The sequence below is a fragment of the Acinonyx jubatus genome, chromosome D3 (assembly GCF_027475565.1).
Source record: "Acinonyx jubatus isolate Ajub_Pintada_27869175 chromosome D3, VMU_Ajub_asm_v1.0, whole genome shotgun sequence".
In the NCBI taxonomy this organism is placed as follows: domain Eukaryota; kingdom Metazoa; phylum Chordata; class Mammalia; order Carnivora; family Felidae; genus Acinonyx; species Acinonyx jubatus.
In genome coordinates, this window is record NC_069392.1 from 54,571,618 (window position 1) to 54,588,342 (window position 16,725).

At 40.2% G+C, this 16,725-nt stretch overlaps 1 protein-coding gene across 28 annotated transcripts in view; it reads left to right on the top strand.

The window, feature by feature from the left end:
- Positions 1 to 16,725, top strand: part of DTNA (dystrobrevin alpha) — a 352,058-nt gene that overhangs the window by 176,156 nt on the left and 159,177 nt on the right. Inside the window, exon 1 of one of the 28 annotated variants that reach the window (XM_053206599.1) lies at positions 12,551 to 13,029. The exons of the other annotated variants lie outside the window; for them this stretch is intronic. The gene's annotated coding sequence lies outside the window, so the exon portion shown is untranslated. Of the gene's footprint in view, positions 1 to 12,550; positions 13,030 to 16,725 lie in introns of those variants that run through there. 28 annotated transcript variants of the gene reach the window in all.

Below are 16,725 nucleotides of genomic sequence, written 5' to 3' on the forward strand. Positions count from 1 at the left end.
CTGTTTTCAGAGAATGGTTTTGCTTCTCCACTCACAATTCCCTTGATCTGGGCCTTCACACAGTCTAGCATCTGCTGCTTTTCTATGCTTCTGGTGATAGCACACTGAGCCCAGCTACCTCTTCAGGCTCTTCTTGGGAGTTGACTCACCACTCAACCTGTGCCCCAGCCACATGGAACCTTTTGCCATTTCCTTGTCCATCAACTTTTTCTCTTCTCCCCATGAGCCTCTTGTTTGAGTAGAGACTTTTCCCGGAAACTCCCTGCATTCGTTTCCTACGGACATTATAACAAATGATTGCAAACTTGGTGGCTTGAAATAATAGAAATTTATTCTCTCATAGTTTCTAAAATAGAGAATTCTGAAATCAAGATGTTGGCAGGGCCATGCTCCCTGTAAAGATTCTAGGGAAGAGTCCTTCCTTGCCTCTTCCTAACTTCTGGTGGCTCCAGCGATCGTTGACTTCCTTAGCTTGTATCTGCATCACTCAAATCTCTGTCCCAATCTCCCCATGGCTTTCTCTGGGTGTGTCTTTCTCCTTGTCCTCTCCTCTTATCAGGGCCCACGCTAACCAGTAGGATCTCCTCTTGCTCCTTAATTAATTACATCTGCAAAGACTATTTCCAAATAAGGTCACATTCTGAGTTTTTTGGTGACCATGAAGTTTTTAGGGCCACTACTTGTATTAGGAGCTATAATAGGATATATAGAGAAGGAGATTTTTTTTATAAGGGATTGGTTCACACAATTATGGAGTCTGGGAAGCCCCTGTGTCTGCAACCCAAAGGCCTGAGAAGCCGGAGAGCTAATGAAGTAAGTTCCAGTCTGAGTCTGAAGGCAGGAGAAGACCAGTGTCCCAGCCCCAAGACCATCAGGCAGAGAGCACATTCTCTCTTGCTCAGCATTTTGTTCTTTTCAAACATTCAGCGTTGGAAAGGGCAATCCGCTTTACTAAATCTACCCATTCAAATGTTAACCTCATCCAGAAACACCCTCATAGACACATCCAGAATAATGTTTAATGAAATATCTGGGCAACCATGACCCAGTCAAATTGACACGTAAAATGAACCCTCGCACTACTCAATCCACTACACCCCTCCGCAGCTTTTCCTTTATGTTTTACTGGCACCGCTGACAAGGTGATTGCAATAGCAGTGATTGACTTTGACCCTTCCTCGTGACCTATGGTGGAAGTACAGATAACAATTCCACCAGCAAAGAAAAATGCATATTAGGTAAGCAACAAATCCATTATATTTCCATGTATTTCTCTTTTGTGAAATAGACACTTTTGTATTAGTTTATGCCTTGTATTTGCAAGTGACAAAAAAAAATGAAAACTCACTCAGGCCAGCTTAACAAAATAGGAATGGTCAGGCTGCAAATAAGGGCAGTTCAGAGGCTCAAAGGATCTTGTGGTCAGGACCTTGTTTCTTTCCACCTTTCTCGGCTGTTTTCCTCTGGTGTTGAATTAATGCTTAAGGAAGCTCTATCAATGCAGTGATGAAGAAAGCCACCAGCACCTCCCACCATACAAAATCTAGATCACAGGATTAGAGCTTAGATCTGTTTCCTACAGAACTTTCATTGGTGCTGCTTAGGTGCTTTATTCTTGATAACTTCAGTATACCCGTGGATGATCCAATCAATACCTTCCTCATATCCAGAAATAAATCCCTCCATTTGACCTCAGCCATCTACTTCTTTGAACCACTTGCACCATCAAAAAGAAAGCAAGATATCTCGCTCTCCAAACACCATATCCTCCCCCTCCAGCTTGTCCTGATCTCCACACTTGCAACTCTTTGTGTTCGTTACAAAGTCTTTTTGTCCTTATTCTTTCTCACTATCAAACAACCACCTTCTGTTTTTACTTCCCTCCTTGCCTGGTTAGATTCCATGGTCCGTTTCCTTTTATGTACCTTCACCTCCCTGCATGTCTTTCCTACTGTCTATTCGCCAGGCAACAGCCAAGCCAAGTAGATGAACCCACTTACCTGCCTTTCCTGTACTTTCACCTATTTGGCTGAGCTTTGTCAAAGAAAGCCACGCGACTGAGCATCCTAGAGTCATGATCACGACGTCAGATGTGCTCGCAACATTCCGTGACAGTCCTACTATTTCAGTAGTCCGCACATTCTACTCTCCACAATGACTAGCTCATTATTTCTCCCCTTGCATCAAAGTCTTCTCCCCATTCCTCATTCTGAGCTAGCAACCTTGCTTTTGACTTCATTGAGATGACAGAAGCCACTAGAAAGGAACTCCCTCTTTCCATGCCCAAATGTACACACATACCCTCATCTGCATCCTTCTCCCTTCACATCACAGAAGAATTAATTTCTGCACTTTTACTCTGTATCTGGTCCCCCTTTACCCTCTTAGGACTGTGCACATGCAGTCAGCCATTTTCTCTCCCATGTCATCAGTCTGTCTGCCCTTAGTGGACCGCTGTTTTCTGCATGTAAATATTTTCTAGAGTCTCCTGTATTTGAAACATCCCCTTGATTTCATGTTTCCTTTCATTTGCTGCCCTACTTCTGCTCTCCTACAGATCCAGCTTTCTCAAAAACAAAAACTGGTTTACCCAGTCTGAGTCCACATCCTCACCTCCCATTCTTCTGTCCCTCACCCTTTCATGAAAAGGGGTTTTATTGAGGTCTTCATTATCTCCCTATTCTAAAGCTAATGAGTGCTTTTCCCTTTCTCATCTTACTCAGCCTCTCAGTAGCTTTCAACTCAAAGACCACCCCTTCATTCCTGAAGAACTCCCCTTCAGCTTCCATAGAAACACACTCACACGGATTTCCTCTTACCTCCCCGAACCTCTGTCTTGGAGAGGAGTCTTGGGCACATTTCTCCATGGATGTTTTCCCCTGGCTTTACAAAAGTCTCTTGCACCTACAGCTGTCACATGTACATCTCCATTCGGGCCCTGTCTTTAGGGCTTCAAGCAGATATAGACACAGCTTATGTGACATTACTGAGCAGTGCCTCAGAAACATTTCAAATTCAGCACTTTGCCTTGCTTACCCGTTGTCGCATTCCCGCAACAAGCTCCTGTAGCCAACTTCTGCATTGTCGTAAATGGCACCTCCATTTATTTCTGAATGCTGGGAGTTTTTCTTTCCACTCTTTTTTTTTTAATGTTTATTTATCTTTGAGAGAGAGCGAGCAGGAGCACAAGAGCGTGCAGAGGAGGGTCAGAGAGAGAGAAAGACATAGTATCCAAAGCAGACTTCCCCCTCCCACGCCCCACCCCCCACCCCTCTGCCATCAGCAAAAAGCCCAACATGGGGCTCTGTCTCAGGAACCGTGAGATCATGAGCTGAAATCAAGAGTAATTCACTTAACCCACTGAGCCACCCAAGCACCCCTTCTTTCCTTTCTATTCTCACTCATCCTCCCTCATTCAGTCTGTACAGGGGTCCTGTCAATTCTGTCTCCATAATATATTTCAAACATGTACACTTCTCACTGTCTCCACTGGTGGCATTTTAGTTCAGAATCCACAGTTGGCCCTCAGACTGGCTGCTCTTTAAATACTCTTGCCCCTCTCCTGTCCGTTCCCCACCCCATAGCCAGGACACTCTTGTAAAAAATAAAAGTTGGATTATATTCCTCTCATGTTTTAAATCCTTCAAACCTCCCCACTGCACTTAGAATAAATTTTAGAATCCCTCAAATCCTTGGTCTGCCGACGTCTGCATGCCATGACCCTCTGCCCTTTATGCATAGCGCTCCAAACACACTGGTCTCCTTGTGTTCCTTGAGCACACTGGGCTCTCTCCCCTCTCAGAGACCTCACACATGCTCGCCCCTTTGCCTCAAAGACTCCTCCCCCTTCTTCGCAGGTGTCATCTCAAATACCACTTTCTCAGGAAGCCTATTCTTTCTTTAGACCCCATTCCAAGCATGGACACAGACTTAATTACTCACTGTGAAGCTAAGGGCAATTCTCAAAGCTTTCCTAAAATCTTGATGATAACAGAGCTATTATAACTCAGAATAATTTAAAATTAGTCATCAGCATCATTATTCCTTAGACCATAGTCATACCGTTCAAAAGGGATCCCATATTGGCTGTTTCCTCCTGGGCCACCATGTTTTAGAACCTGGTTCCCCTACAGGTAGGAATTCCCTCTGACCTGGACCTTGCTCCCCGTGTCCAGAACGTCAACACCCATCCTCCCTGGATCTAGTCCCCAAACCCTTCTTATTCCGGTTAACAACTCACAGTCTTTCAGCTATACAACTCATAGTGAAGGGAGCATTTTCCTCTGTCTCACAGGATGACCTAATTTCTCTTCCTTCATCCCTCTCTTGTAGACTAGTTTATATATAAACATAAGCCCCTTAAAGTTTATTCCAAAAAAAGAAAAGAGCATTCTTCCTCAAAGGTAGTCATGAGGCCTGTAGCCTCCTTTAGAATATGGAAAATGTTGCAGTTTTAAAACTAACAATCTAGGGGTTCCTGGGTGGCTCAACTGTCCCACTCTTTGTTTCAGCTCAGGTCATTGTCCCGGGGTTGTGGGATTGAGCCTCGCATTGGGCTCCTTGCTGAGCGTGGAGCCTGCTTGAGATTTCTTTCTCTCTCTTCCTCTGCCCTTCTCCCCCGTTCATATGCTCTCTCTCTCAAAAAACAGAAAAAAAGAAAAAAGGTAGCAATCCGTTTTATTCTCTCTTGTTTTGCATTTTTGTTTTTTACCATTCTCAAAGTGTGTTTCTGTGTATTTTTAATTTTATTAATTTTTTAATTTTAATTCCAGTCTAGTTCACATACAGCATTACATTAGAGTCAGGTGTACAATGTAGCGATTCAATAATTCTATACATGGCTCCGTGCTCACCGTGATAAGTGTCCTCTTTAATCCCCACCACCCATTTCACCCATCCGGCAATCCATTTTAAAATGAAGCTACATAGGTACTTAGAAACAGATATGAATAGATCAATTCAAAACTATTACTTGTGGCCAATGGGGTTATAAGTGATTAGAAAATATTTTTGATTACTCTCATTTTTTTAATCGGCCTACAATGTTTATCAAAGGTATCATAGAGCCTGAATAGATGAAACAAATAGAGTTGTTCTTACACTTTGCATATTAAGTGCCACAAGTGTGATCGTATGGGTGGGCAATCCAAGCCACAGAATCGGATGTATGACTGACGGTTTCTGTCTTCTCAATGTGTGTGTATGGGAACATATGAACACAGAATTGTGTCTCCACTGGGAGGTCAAGTGTCGTTACCTGTATAATGAATGTGAGTGGCGATTCATCTGTGATGAACAAAGTAGGAGCTGAGGCCTCTCGGCCTTGTGTTACTTACACGCCCTGGTTTTGTTATTATGTCAGGGGTCCTTTCTGATGTCTCACCTGGCGAACACATAGCGTGGTGCCTTCCGTAAACAAATGAAGACCACCTGCTCACCATTACTTATGCGCAGATAGCCTTTCACATGCGTAAGTGCCTCCCTGGCCGGCTTTTATGCGACTTCCCTTCCTGCTCATTGTTCCCCCGTTGTATGATGGTTTCTCCAGTTTCTCCATTTCACATGTCACTGAGAGGCTCTAAACAGAATGCAGTGACCTGATGGAGAATTAACCAGTGTGAAGTATGGAGAAGGATAATGCCTCCCAGGTTGACTCCAGTGAACTCCCTGGTGTCACGTACCAGAACCTCGGAGATGTTAGGTGATCTCTACTGATGGAGTGTTTACCACCACAGACACCCAGGAGGGTCCAAAGCGCCCAATATCTTTATATTGTGGGTCAATTTATGTAAGGCGTGTTTAGCTATCAAATGAAACTTTATCATTCATTCCGATCATGAAATTCATGTAGGTATATACAATGACATTTCAGACACTGCTTTGTCAACTTGTCTTCACTTTTTCAGACAACTTTCTCAATTGTGTATTTCTTCAGTATTCTTTTATAAAAAAAAAAAAACTATTTATTTTGAGAGAGAGCCCGTGAGCAGGGGAGGGGCAGAAAGAGAGAGAGAGAGACAGAGTCCCAAGCAGCCTCCATGCTGTCAGCTCAGAGCCGAATATGGGACTTGATCTCAGGAACCGTGAGATGACGACGTGAGCAGAAATCAAGAGTCAAGACACTTACCGGACCGAGCTGCTCAGGCGCTCCTCGTCAGTATTCTTTTTCTCTTACCCCCTGGATAATTGTGCTATATGTTCTCTTTAACCACATATACTTTTATCTTTCCCCCTAAGTCACCTTGTATCCTTTTCCAACTGTTTAATCTGTTTTTCCTTAATAATTTCTTCTCCTATAGTCTTGCCTTTAATTATTCTCCTAACTTGCTTCATGTTATAATACCCTTTATTTTCATCAAAGTTGGCATCGATAATGAACTTTGATTGAGTGCCCACAAGGTGCATGGCATGGCATTTGCTTCCCAGTCTCTCCATCTCATTACCTATGATTTATACACACATACGACTGTAGAGACAGCTACTACCCCCCCCCCCCGCACCCCTCACCTTGCCACCAACTAATTACTTATCCTTTCTGAGGAGCACGTAACAAAGGAAGGGAGAAACTCAGTAACTTATCACTCCTATATCTAATCTTGGTCACTGAATATGCTCTTAGGTACATCAGGCATCCGTCCATGGAACTTTTAGCGTGTGTACCGCGCAGATGTAGCCCTAGTACCCAAGCACAAAGCAAAAGCATCTGGGAAAATACACCTAATATCCCAACAGCAACCACTTTCCAAGCTTGGGGCACACTGAATGGATGATTTCCCCCCCCTAAATGTTCTGCCTAAACGGACCTAATTAAATTATCTATCTACTCTCAAGTCAGTTAATTACATTTTTTTTCATATATTGTATCTACGGCTATATTTTCTTTATCCATATTCTTATCTCCCCTTCTAGGCTGTAGGCTATTTATATTTCTCCCGCCTACATCTATACAATATGGGCTTTTAGAAGACACTTAATTAAAATTTATTGAATTAGAATAAGTCATCTTATTTTAGAATAAGTCAGGCGGAAGAGACCAAGAAGTAATAATTTTGTGTAACTATGTATTCAGATTAAGAAAATGAATTCTTTCAAGAGTGACTTCTCGGGAATATGCCTGTTTCTTTGACTTCATGAGTAGACCTGATTTTCAGAAATGTCCTTCTCTTTTCCCTCGAACTGAGAAAGAATATATTCTGTCAAACGAAGACGTCATCGTGGCTCTGCAAACACGCCTGGCTTTACAGGATATGGGATTGTCACAGAGGGTGACCAGACAAGTACTTAGTCCCCTGCTCCTACAAGTTCCCTGACAGTCTGCCACTCAAACCCCACAGATCTTCTGGTTTCCCAACCGGATACAAGGACAGAAAAGAACTCAGAGTCTATCAAAGACCTCTGCCTGATTTTATATCAACTCAAACTCAGAGCATCCTGACCTCACAACTTTCTTGGAACCTTTTTCCATTTTGTTCTCCTCAGGACAGATTTTGACCTGAGAGAATATTTGCTTCTTCTCAGTATCCACTCTGTTTTGCTGTCAGTGGAAGGGGGCTGTAGACATGCTGCCACGCTGATTGCCTCTGACCAAACAACAACAACAACGGCAACAGCAACAAAACTGTGTTACCTGCCTCCAAGTAACTCCTGGTCCTGCCTTGGACCCTGGAGCACATTTGTGGAGTTTCACAGAGGATGCCAAACTGGAACTGGGAAGGGGCCCCTCAGACATGAATTTAGAGTCAGCAGGGTGATATTACAAATAGCAAAGTCAGGGCACCTGGGTGGCTCAGTCGGTTGAGCCTCCAACTTCAGCTTAGGTCATGATCTTGTGGTTCATGAGTTCGAGCTCGCATTGAGCTCTGGGCTGACAGTGCAGAGTCTGGAGCCTGCTTTGGATTCTGTGTCTCCCCCCCGCCCTTCTCTGCCCCTCCCCTGCTCGTGCTCTCTGTTTGTCAAAAATATATAATAAATAAACATTTTTTTAATCTTAAAAGAAAAGCACAGTGAACACATGGCAGGACTTTGAGACCGTTATTTCACCTGTTTCCTCATCAATAAAGTCAGTATTACACTGAATTATAGGTATGAGTCCTCTAATTCTAACATTCTATGCTTAGATTTTCTAATTTAAACTCAATAATTCCCACTCCCACACAGGAATCTGTTTTAAGGAAATAACCCAAGGTATAATCAAAAACTTACATACAAAGATGTATCACTTATAAAAAGAGACCGGGAAAAGACTAAATATTTATTTCACAATGAGGGATGGCTAAGTGAATTTTGACACATCCAAATAGTAGAATTTTATGCAACTATTAAAAAATATTTTCAAATAATGTATAATAGCACAGTATGTTTATTTTACATGTCTTTCTTTAGGTGAAAGAAAGCTGTAGTCAAAATCATTCAAGATTGTTAGTATATAAAAATTAAGAAATACATCAAAATGTCAATATCAGTTACCTCGGATAAATAAATTATATGTGCTTTTGATGTTATTTCATAAATCTATGTTCCTCAACTTCTCTACATTGGACTTGTAATATTACCTTTCAGTGAGAAAATGGGCACGTCATGTCAGGTTTTATTATTTATTATTATTTTATTCTTAGGTTTAAAAACCAAGTATGTTTTTCACTAAGGAAGAATCCAGATATATTCTTGAATTTTGAAAAGATTAAAAATACAAAAACAGAAATTTGGGAATAAATTTCCATATGTGAATAGGGCAAAATGATTCAGGGTTCACAATTAGTTATCTGTGGGATCTGTATCCATCAATTTCACAGTGCTATTTAAAACCAGATACTTATTTATAGCACCGTTAATACAATTCAAAAGAGGAGTGCATGTTTTGAAAACATCTTCAGGGTAAAATAGAATATCTTGATATTGAGTTATATAAACTGAGATGCCTTGCAATAGCCTTGTTCTTTCATAAGAAATTTTCATGAGTAGAATAGATACTAATCCGATTAATATTTTTTAGGTCAGCTGCTCAAAGCAGCTGGAGAAACTATGTGCCTGCAAAAATTGTTCAATAGATCGCAATCTTTTTTGTTGTTGCTGTGAACGAGTTTTCTTATTTGATTTAAACCAGCGCCCTAACAATAAAGCTCTTTGTGGTATTCTAAACTAAATAGCAATTTGAAAATGTGACCTGAAAAAATGGACTTTGCAGGGGTTCAAATTGTTTTGTCTTGTTTTGATTTCATTGACATTAGCAGCCAGTTGTTTTTTGGGGTTTTTTTGGGAGGGGGGTGTTTCTTTTTTTTTTTTTTGGTAGCCATCCTGTTGAATTCAAGCATGTGACCTCTGAGCCCATGTTGTTACCTCGAGTTTGTGGGAAATTAGGTGCCCTCATGTCTGAAGAGACAGCAGTGAGGCAAACAACCCTGTAAGCTCTCTCTCAGGTCTGTGCATCCAAGGCTTGGCTCATCTTTCTTATAATTCTGAAGCATTATGTCTCGAAACTGTTTCCCCCGGCTGTTAAGATTCTTCATATGAAATTAGGTGGGTCATCCCAGCACATTATGTGACAAATTTTGTTCACACTGAACAAGAGGTTAATCTTAACATTGGCAAAAGGGGATTTCAAACTTTGTGAAACCAAATATATTGGCATCATATTTCCTGAATGCTTAAGAGAGAGAATCAAACAAGTTGCTTGACATCTGACAAAGGATGTGTGTTCATCATAGTTAATCCCTAGGAGGGGTCTACATTGACTAGATAAATGATACGCTCTTCAATTGACAAAATGAAGAATGGTGGGATGCATAAGCAATCTGTAGGAGGGAAAAAGACACAAGGTAAAGACTCACCAAGAAATGAGTACAGCAGTGAACGCGTTTCTATTGAGCCAGCCACGCAGGAGAATAATTATGAATTATTCAGATTGCGGTTCTATGAGTCTTTCCTTCATCAGCTGCCCTGACAAGGATTAAGGGGCTCTGACTTTCCAGTGGATATGCTTCTTGCCTTTTCGTCTATTCTGCCTCACTTCCACGCTTTGTAGGACTGTGTCATGACGAGTCACCACCCTGAAGGATTTTTCAGAGTTGCAGCAGTGCTGGAGCTGTTTTAATAATCTCTGCTGATTTGCTGTAGGTCTTGCTTTTAATGATAGAGAAATCTTGTGATGTGCAACATGCATTTTATTCTTTATAGCAACTTCCTGCCATGAAAGTTTTTTCTCTGCCACAGGTTTTATTTTTCTTGTTGTCGTTTTCTTTTTTTTTTTCTTTTTTTTTTTTTTAACCCCTGGTGGCTTCTTTGCACTAGAAGGCTTCAAAGGGATTTTAATGCTACTTTTCCTATGCAATTGGCTTTGGTGCCTGGCAATTTCCTGAGTTAGATGACTGTGGAGAAAAGCAACTAAAAGTCTGTAGTGGCGAGCAGTTTACAGCCCTTGTTACTGATCAAGGTGACCTTTTAAAGGCTGTTAAACTAACATTGGTACATTGTTAAAAACGTGGTCTCTGTATATAATTTCTATTCTGAGGCTCTTTCTGATGACAATTCTTTTTAAAAAGTTTTAGGGGCGCCTGGGTGGCTCAGTCGGTTAAGCGTCCGACTTCGGCTCAGGTCATGATCTCACGGTCTGTGAGTTCGAGCCCGTGTTGGACTCTGTGCTGACAGCTCAGAGCCTGGAGCCTGCCTCGGATTCTGTGTCTCCCTCTCTCTCTCTCTGCCCCTCCCCTGCTCAGGCTCTGTCTCTCTCTGTCTCAAAAATAAATAAAAACACTAAAAAAATAAATAAATAAAATTTAAAAAAATTAAAAAGTTTTAAAAAGTTTTTTTTTTTTTAATCAACTACCAACTTTAATACTCTTTCCACAGTTACTTCACATTGGGAATATGTAAAACCTTTTGGCTGGTCATCATCTCCTCTAGATAGTTTGTAAGTGGGAGCAGGCAATCCTGGCTAGTTACATGAAATGGTCTCTGTATTATGCTGTGTCACTACTCATATTATAAAGCGTATCATTGAAAATGTGTATCTGGTTGAAAATGACAGTTTTATCATCAAGGGAAAGTCAGGTGTGAATGAGCTTTCTTGTCCCTTTTGTTCAAAACTCATAAACATTTTTGCTAAATAACTCTAGCGATAATGTATTGAGCACTTAACTGTGTTTCAAGCTCAGTGCTTGGTAATTTCCTTGGACCATCTCATTTAATCCTTTTTCATAACTTTTGAAAGTAGAAATTTTACATAAGAGTAACCAAGGTTTAGAGAGGTTAAATAATCTATCCAAGATCACAAAGCCAGTCTGGGTAAGAACCGATTTTAAAACCACATCTGAGTAACTCGGTGGTTGCTACTCTTGCCTCCCTCCCTGTGCAGTGTGGGATAGTAAGGAAAAGCCTGAGCAACCCCCCCCTCAGGGGCTTAACCACAGCAGAGAATGCTGTGAACACAGTCCTGGAGGAGTTGAGGTTTCCTCCACTGTGCTGACATAAAGCATTCATTCCCTGCTTTATTCATTCAAGAAATAGCCACCGAGCCCGACATTATGCGAAACCCTTTGCTGGTTCCATGGTATGAAAAGATAAATGGGGCAACATTCCCCTTCTTAGGAGAGTCCATATCTAAAGAGAGAGAATAGATATGTAAACAAATTATTATGGAATTTGAGCTAAATCTGGAAAGTAAGTAAAGCTGTGGAAGCAGGGGATTGGCCATGCATGACCCGAGGGACAGAATAGCTGCTCGCCTGATGGTGGAGAGAGCACCAGCTGTGAAGGATGTCCATGGTGGGAGGGAGGGACCACAGCTGTGGCCAGGTGAAGCCTGTCACCCAGGCCTCCCATCAGGCGCCCTTAAAGCACATGCGAATAAACTGAAGGTGGTTCCTTAAATATCAATTGCATAGCCATGGGCTTGGGGGTCCCAGGATTCTTCAGAGTTGCAACTGTCCCAACTCCAAACTTCTCTTAATATGGAACCCCCAAGTATGCTTTGGTTGATTCTATCAGGCTGCGTCACCACAGATCCAAATCTGTGATCATTTAAAATAGGAGGGGTGCCTGGGTGGCTCAGTATGTTAAGCATCCAACTTTTTATTTTGGCTCAGGTCATGATCTCACAGTTCATGGGCTCAAGCCCCCCCCCCCACCGCCGCCCCCCCATCGGGCTCTGCACTGACAGTTGCTTGGGATTCTCTCACTCTCCTCTCTCTGCCCCTCCCCCACTTGTGCTGTCTCTGTCTCTCTCAAAATAAATAAATAAATAAACTTAAATAAATAAATAAAACAGAACTGGGACTTAATCTGTTTAAATAATGGCTAACCACAGGGTTTGATGAAAAGAAGTTGAAGAATTTTGCCTCCCACCTCTGAACTGTGATTAGAAGTTTGCTCTAGGAAAATCCTTTGAGACTAGCCCTTCCTATACTGATGCAGTGTTTTCAACATCCGTGTTTATTGAATTACTTAACTTTTATATCTATATTTAAAGGAGCTATGAGACTATTGCTCCTTTTTTTTTTTTTGAGTTAGTAACTGGCGTTTAAAAATACTTGGTTGGAAGAAGTAGTAGATAATGATCAGTATTTTGAGGGATTAGTGGCAACTTAAAAAAATGCATATAGTTATTTCATTTGTTTCAGGGCTGTGGGGGCCCTTTTATTCTTATACCTCTGCTGTTCATTTCTTTTTTTTTTTCCTTGCTCACGAGGTTGAGTCAGCAACAGAAACATATTCAAATTAGACTTGTCATACAGAAAAAAAAAATCTGACTTTGTCAGGGTGGGTGGAGGGGAAAAAGGCAACTTTTTGTCAGTCTTTTGTATTTCAGCAGCTGGATTCATTGCTACCATGGTAACGGACCACATGATGAGGTGTATTAGATTGCTGTGCGTTGAGCACAAGGGGAAGAATGAACACAGCGTTTTATTGAAGTTAAAGGTTGCTTTGGAGTTTCTTCTGTGGAAATGTGTAAGGTCAAATACTATAGCTTTCAGCATATGTAGTACCTTAGAGGAAGAATTAGGGGCATGTTGGTGTCTTTAACTGCAAAACCAGGTAAGGTACAACTCAATCTATGAAACTGAACTCTTCTTCTGTTGCAGGAGCAGGACTTGCTGGGTGGAATTTCACTGTCGCCCCCACCCCCAGCCCTCCGTGGGCACAGGACAAATTTCTCCCTTCCCCTGCTCCCAGTTCCCTCGCCCCCACCCCCGTTTTCACCCTTTATTAATTTGAAAGTCTAAAACACTGTGACTTTTTTCTGGCACTTTGGTAGTATGTGTGTGAGGCTGTGTGTGCAAGTAGAAGTAAGAAAACTGGAAAGAAGTAATAAGAATGCAATAATCCCTGTCTTCAGGTCAATGTAAAACAGGGCAAAATGTTTCCTTGTTTTGAACTTTAAAAATGGTCCGTTTTTCCTAGAGGACACCTTGTTCGTGGTATCGGTCCTAAGCTGCTTGTCTCTTATACTAAATTAACAGTAGGGCAAAATTCTCCCGCGTGTTACATAGTGTATTTGTTGTATTTGGGCATTTATTCCTCTTTCGTCCTATTCCTGCCAGCCCCATCTAACATGAGTAGTTCGGTTTTATCTACAATTTTTACAACATATTTTATTTCCGTTTCGTATTATGTTCTTTCAGGCATTGTGGTCTATATGCTTCAGAGGATTTGAAAATAGAAGTAGATACAATACGGGTCAGTATAAAAGGAACTCTTGCTTAGAGGCTGGAGAGAGCCGAATGTAAACAATGCGGTGCGTGGGGAACCTTCCATTCTCAGAGCACAGAAGCCTCTCCCGGCGTTGTTTACACATCGCCCTAGCAGCTTGTTTCAAAAGAGGTGCCTTTGATGTGCGCAGAGCAAGTTAAAGGAGAAAATTTCTTTGCTAATAACTTCTGTTGCTTCCTTCGTCGCGGTTTCTATTGATGTCTGTTGTTGGTCTTTCACATCAGATGTTAGGATTGACTTTAATTTTTTAGTCAAGGGCTAATTTAGCCAACTTCTCTCGGCTTGGGAGAAACTTGTCCCGGTAGCGTTAGAGACAAAGACCGAACTAAAACAGGAGCAGAGCCCCGCTGTTACTCAAGCGGATTCACTCTCCACCTGGAGTGTTTTCATACACGAAAGTCTTTCAAAAAATACTTTCCTAGCTAAAGTCGATTATTTGCTACTAATTGGCACTGACTTGGATAAAAGCCAAGAAATGATCCCAAGTTTGGTCATATACCTCTCTTTCTTCAAAAAGGGAAACAGCTTTTGTTATATCCATTTATGCTCTGTGATTTTCATTGCTATTTCCTTAGTCTCTCTAATTTTCATACATCTGGGTCATCTTCTAACTTTGAGCAAGGAATTATAATCATTTTTCAAAATATTTTTTTTGCCATAACTTCAAATAAAGGGCACTGTTTCCATGATAGCAAATATCAAAAGTATTGTAACAACACTGAACAGGTGTAAAATGCCCATGCGTGTATCTGAAATCATTCTTTCCTTTTACCCTTTGTTGTTTTGAACATGGAACAAGCTATGAGCATCAACTCTGGAACATAAAATATGCTCACAAGCATAAGTTGTTATTAGCTAAGAACAGGAAATTCCCAAGAAGCAGTGAAAGATGGTACCTGGGAAGATATTTTAAAGTGTGAAATTCTCAATATTGACAATACCTGAGGTAGAAAGTGGTCTGTTTTTATTAAAGGAAAAATAAGGAAGGGAAGGAGGCCAAAGGAAGGGAGGGAGAGTCAGAGACAGAAGGAGAGGACACAAGAAAGTGAGATGAAAGGTAAAGATAAAAGTGTAAATGATCTCTTAACCAAGCTTTCTTCTTTCCCAGCAGTACTGTAACGGGTTAAATATCTATATAGAAAAGAAGAGAGATGGAGTAGTGTGGATGAAGTGAAATTACTGAAAAGTACGAGCATTCCACTATTCCATGTTTGAAGTACTTGATCAGGCTTCAGTCCATTCTGTAATTGGAATGAAAACAAATTCCTCTTGTTTCAGTTCCTATAGTTTCTATAGTCTCAGTTTTTGGGCTAAGATATCAGCCAGCTTAGCCATTAGAGCTAGATGTATATAAAAAACAATATATATCCAAATTTCTATGATTTTTATACACCTGACACCAGGCCATATGTACGTGTCCATTTCTCAGGTCATCATACCTGAGACGTCTATAAGATGGAAGCTCCTATTCAATTTTATTTTTTATAATAACTGTATGTACTTAAGGTATACAAAATGATTTGATTCACACATTTCACTATGATAGTGAAATAATTACTGCAGTCAAGCTAATTAACATATGTTTCCTCACATACTTGCTACTTTTTGGTGTGCGGTAAGAGTGCATGGAATTTGCAAACTTCCAGTATGCAATATACAGTATTATTACCTATGGTCATTATGCTGTACATTAGATCTCTAGACTTGTTCTTCCTACATAACTGCAACTTCGTACATGCTGACCAACATCTCATTTCCCCCACCTCCCCATCTGATGTGAGTGAGAACATGCAGTATTTTTCTTTCTGTGTCTGGCTTACTTCACTTAGTAGAGTGTCTTCTAGGTTCATTCATGTTGTTGCAAATGGCAGGATCTTCTTTGTAAATATTCCATTGTATGTATATATCACAAAGTCTTTATCCATTCATACGTTGATGGACACTTAGGTCATTTTGTTTCTTGGGTATTCTGAATAATGCTGCGGTGAACATGGGAGCACAGATATCTCTTCCATGTGCTGATTTAATTTCCTTTGTGGATATACTCAGAAAAGAGATTGTTGGATCTCTGGTAGTTCTATTTTTAGTTTTTTGAGAAACCTGTTGTCCATAATGGCTATATGGAAGTTTCTTTTCTAGTTGTTTTGATATTTACATTCTTAAGGTACAAAATGATTTTTGATGTGCCTGTTTTAAATTAGAAATGTTGCCAAAGTGTTTTAATCGATCATATTTTTGTCAACCTTTCTTTAAATCAGGTTTTATTTTTCATTTTGAATGATCGGCAGTGTTTCTTAACATTTTAGCTTTAATTTCTAGAGCTCCCTAGCCTCTCAAATAGCTAATTATCTGCGTTTACCTCTATTAAGGAGATAAATGTTCAACAGAGCCATGATGAAGAAGAATCATATTGACTCTTATAGCTTTTTCAATAAAATTAATGATAACTGTTGAACCCTGAGACAAAATTCCTAAAGATTGATGACTCTATCAGCTAGATATTCCATTTTTAGGAATTGTTATTTTTAAACCTATGACTTCATTAAAGTGGGTTTTATTATTGACAACTATGTAATTTTTTTGTATGAAAAGAATTGGACTTTTTAAAAATATTCTTAAATGTTTCAAATGAAAGAAAAGTAATGGCACCGTGATCATGATCATGATGATGACAATGGCAATAATGATTAATTCAGAGAATAAGATAGACTTTATTAGAAAGCTCTAAGCTCTGTATGTAGTAAAAGGCCAATGTTTTTAAAAAGAAAGTAGAAATTTCTAATGGGTGATATGATTTTCAGATATTTACTTTCAAATTTAATTAATTCCATTAATAACATTTAGAAATCACTAACAACAGGTGTTTCTGTTATCAGAACTTATTATAAAGGATGTTGACTTTGTTCAATAAGCATTGGAAACTTTCATTAATAATGATTAAACTTGTCAATAATTGTGCAATATGTAGTCCAATATCTGATAGGAAAAAAGTAAACTCATTGCTAGGAATGAACAATTTGT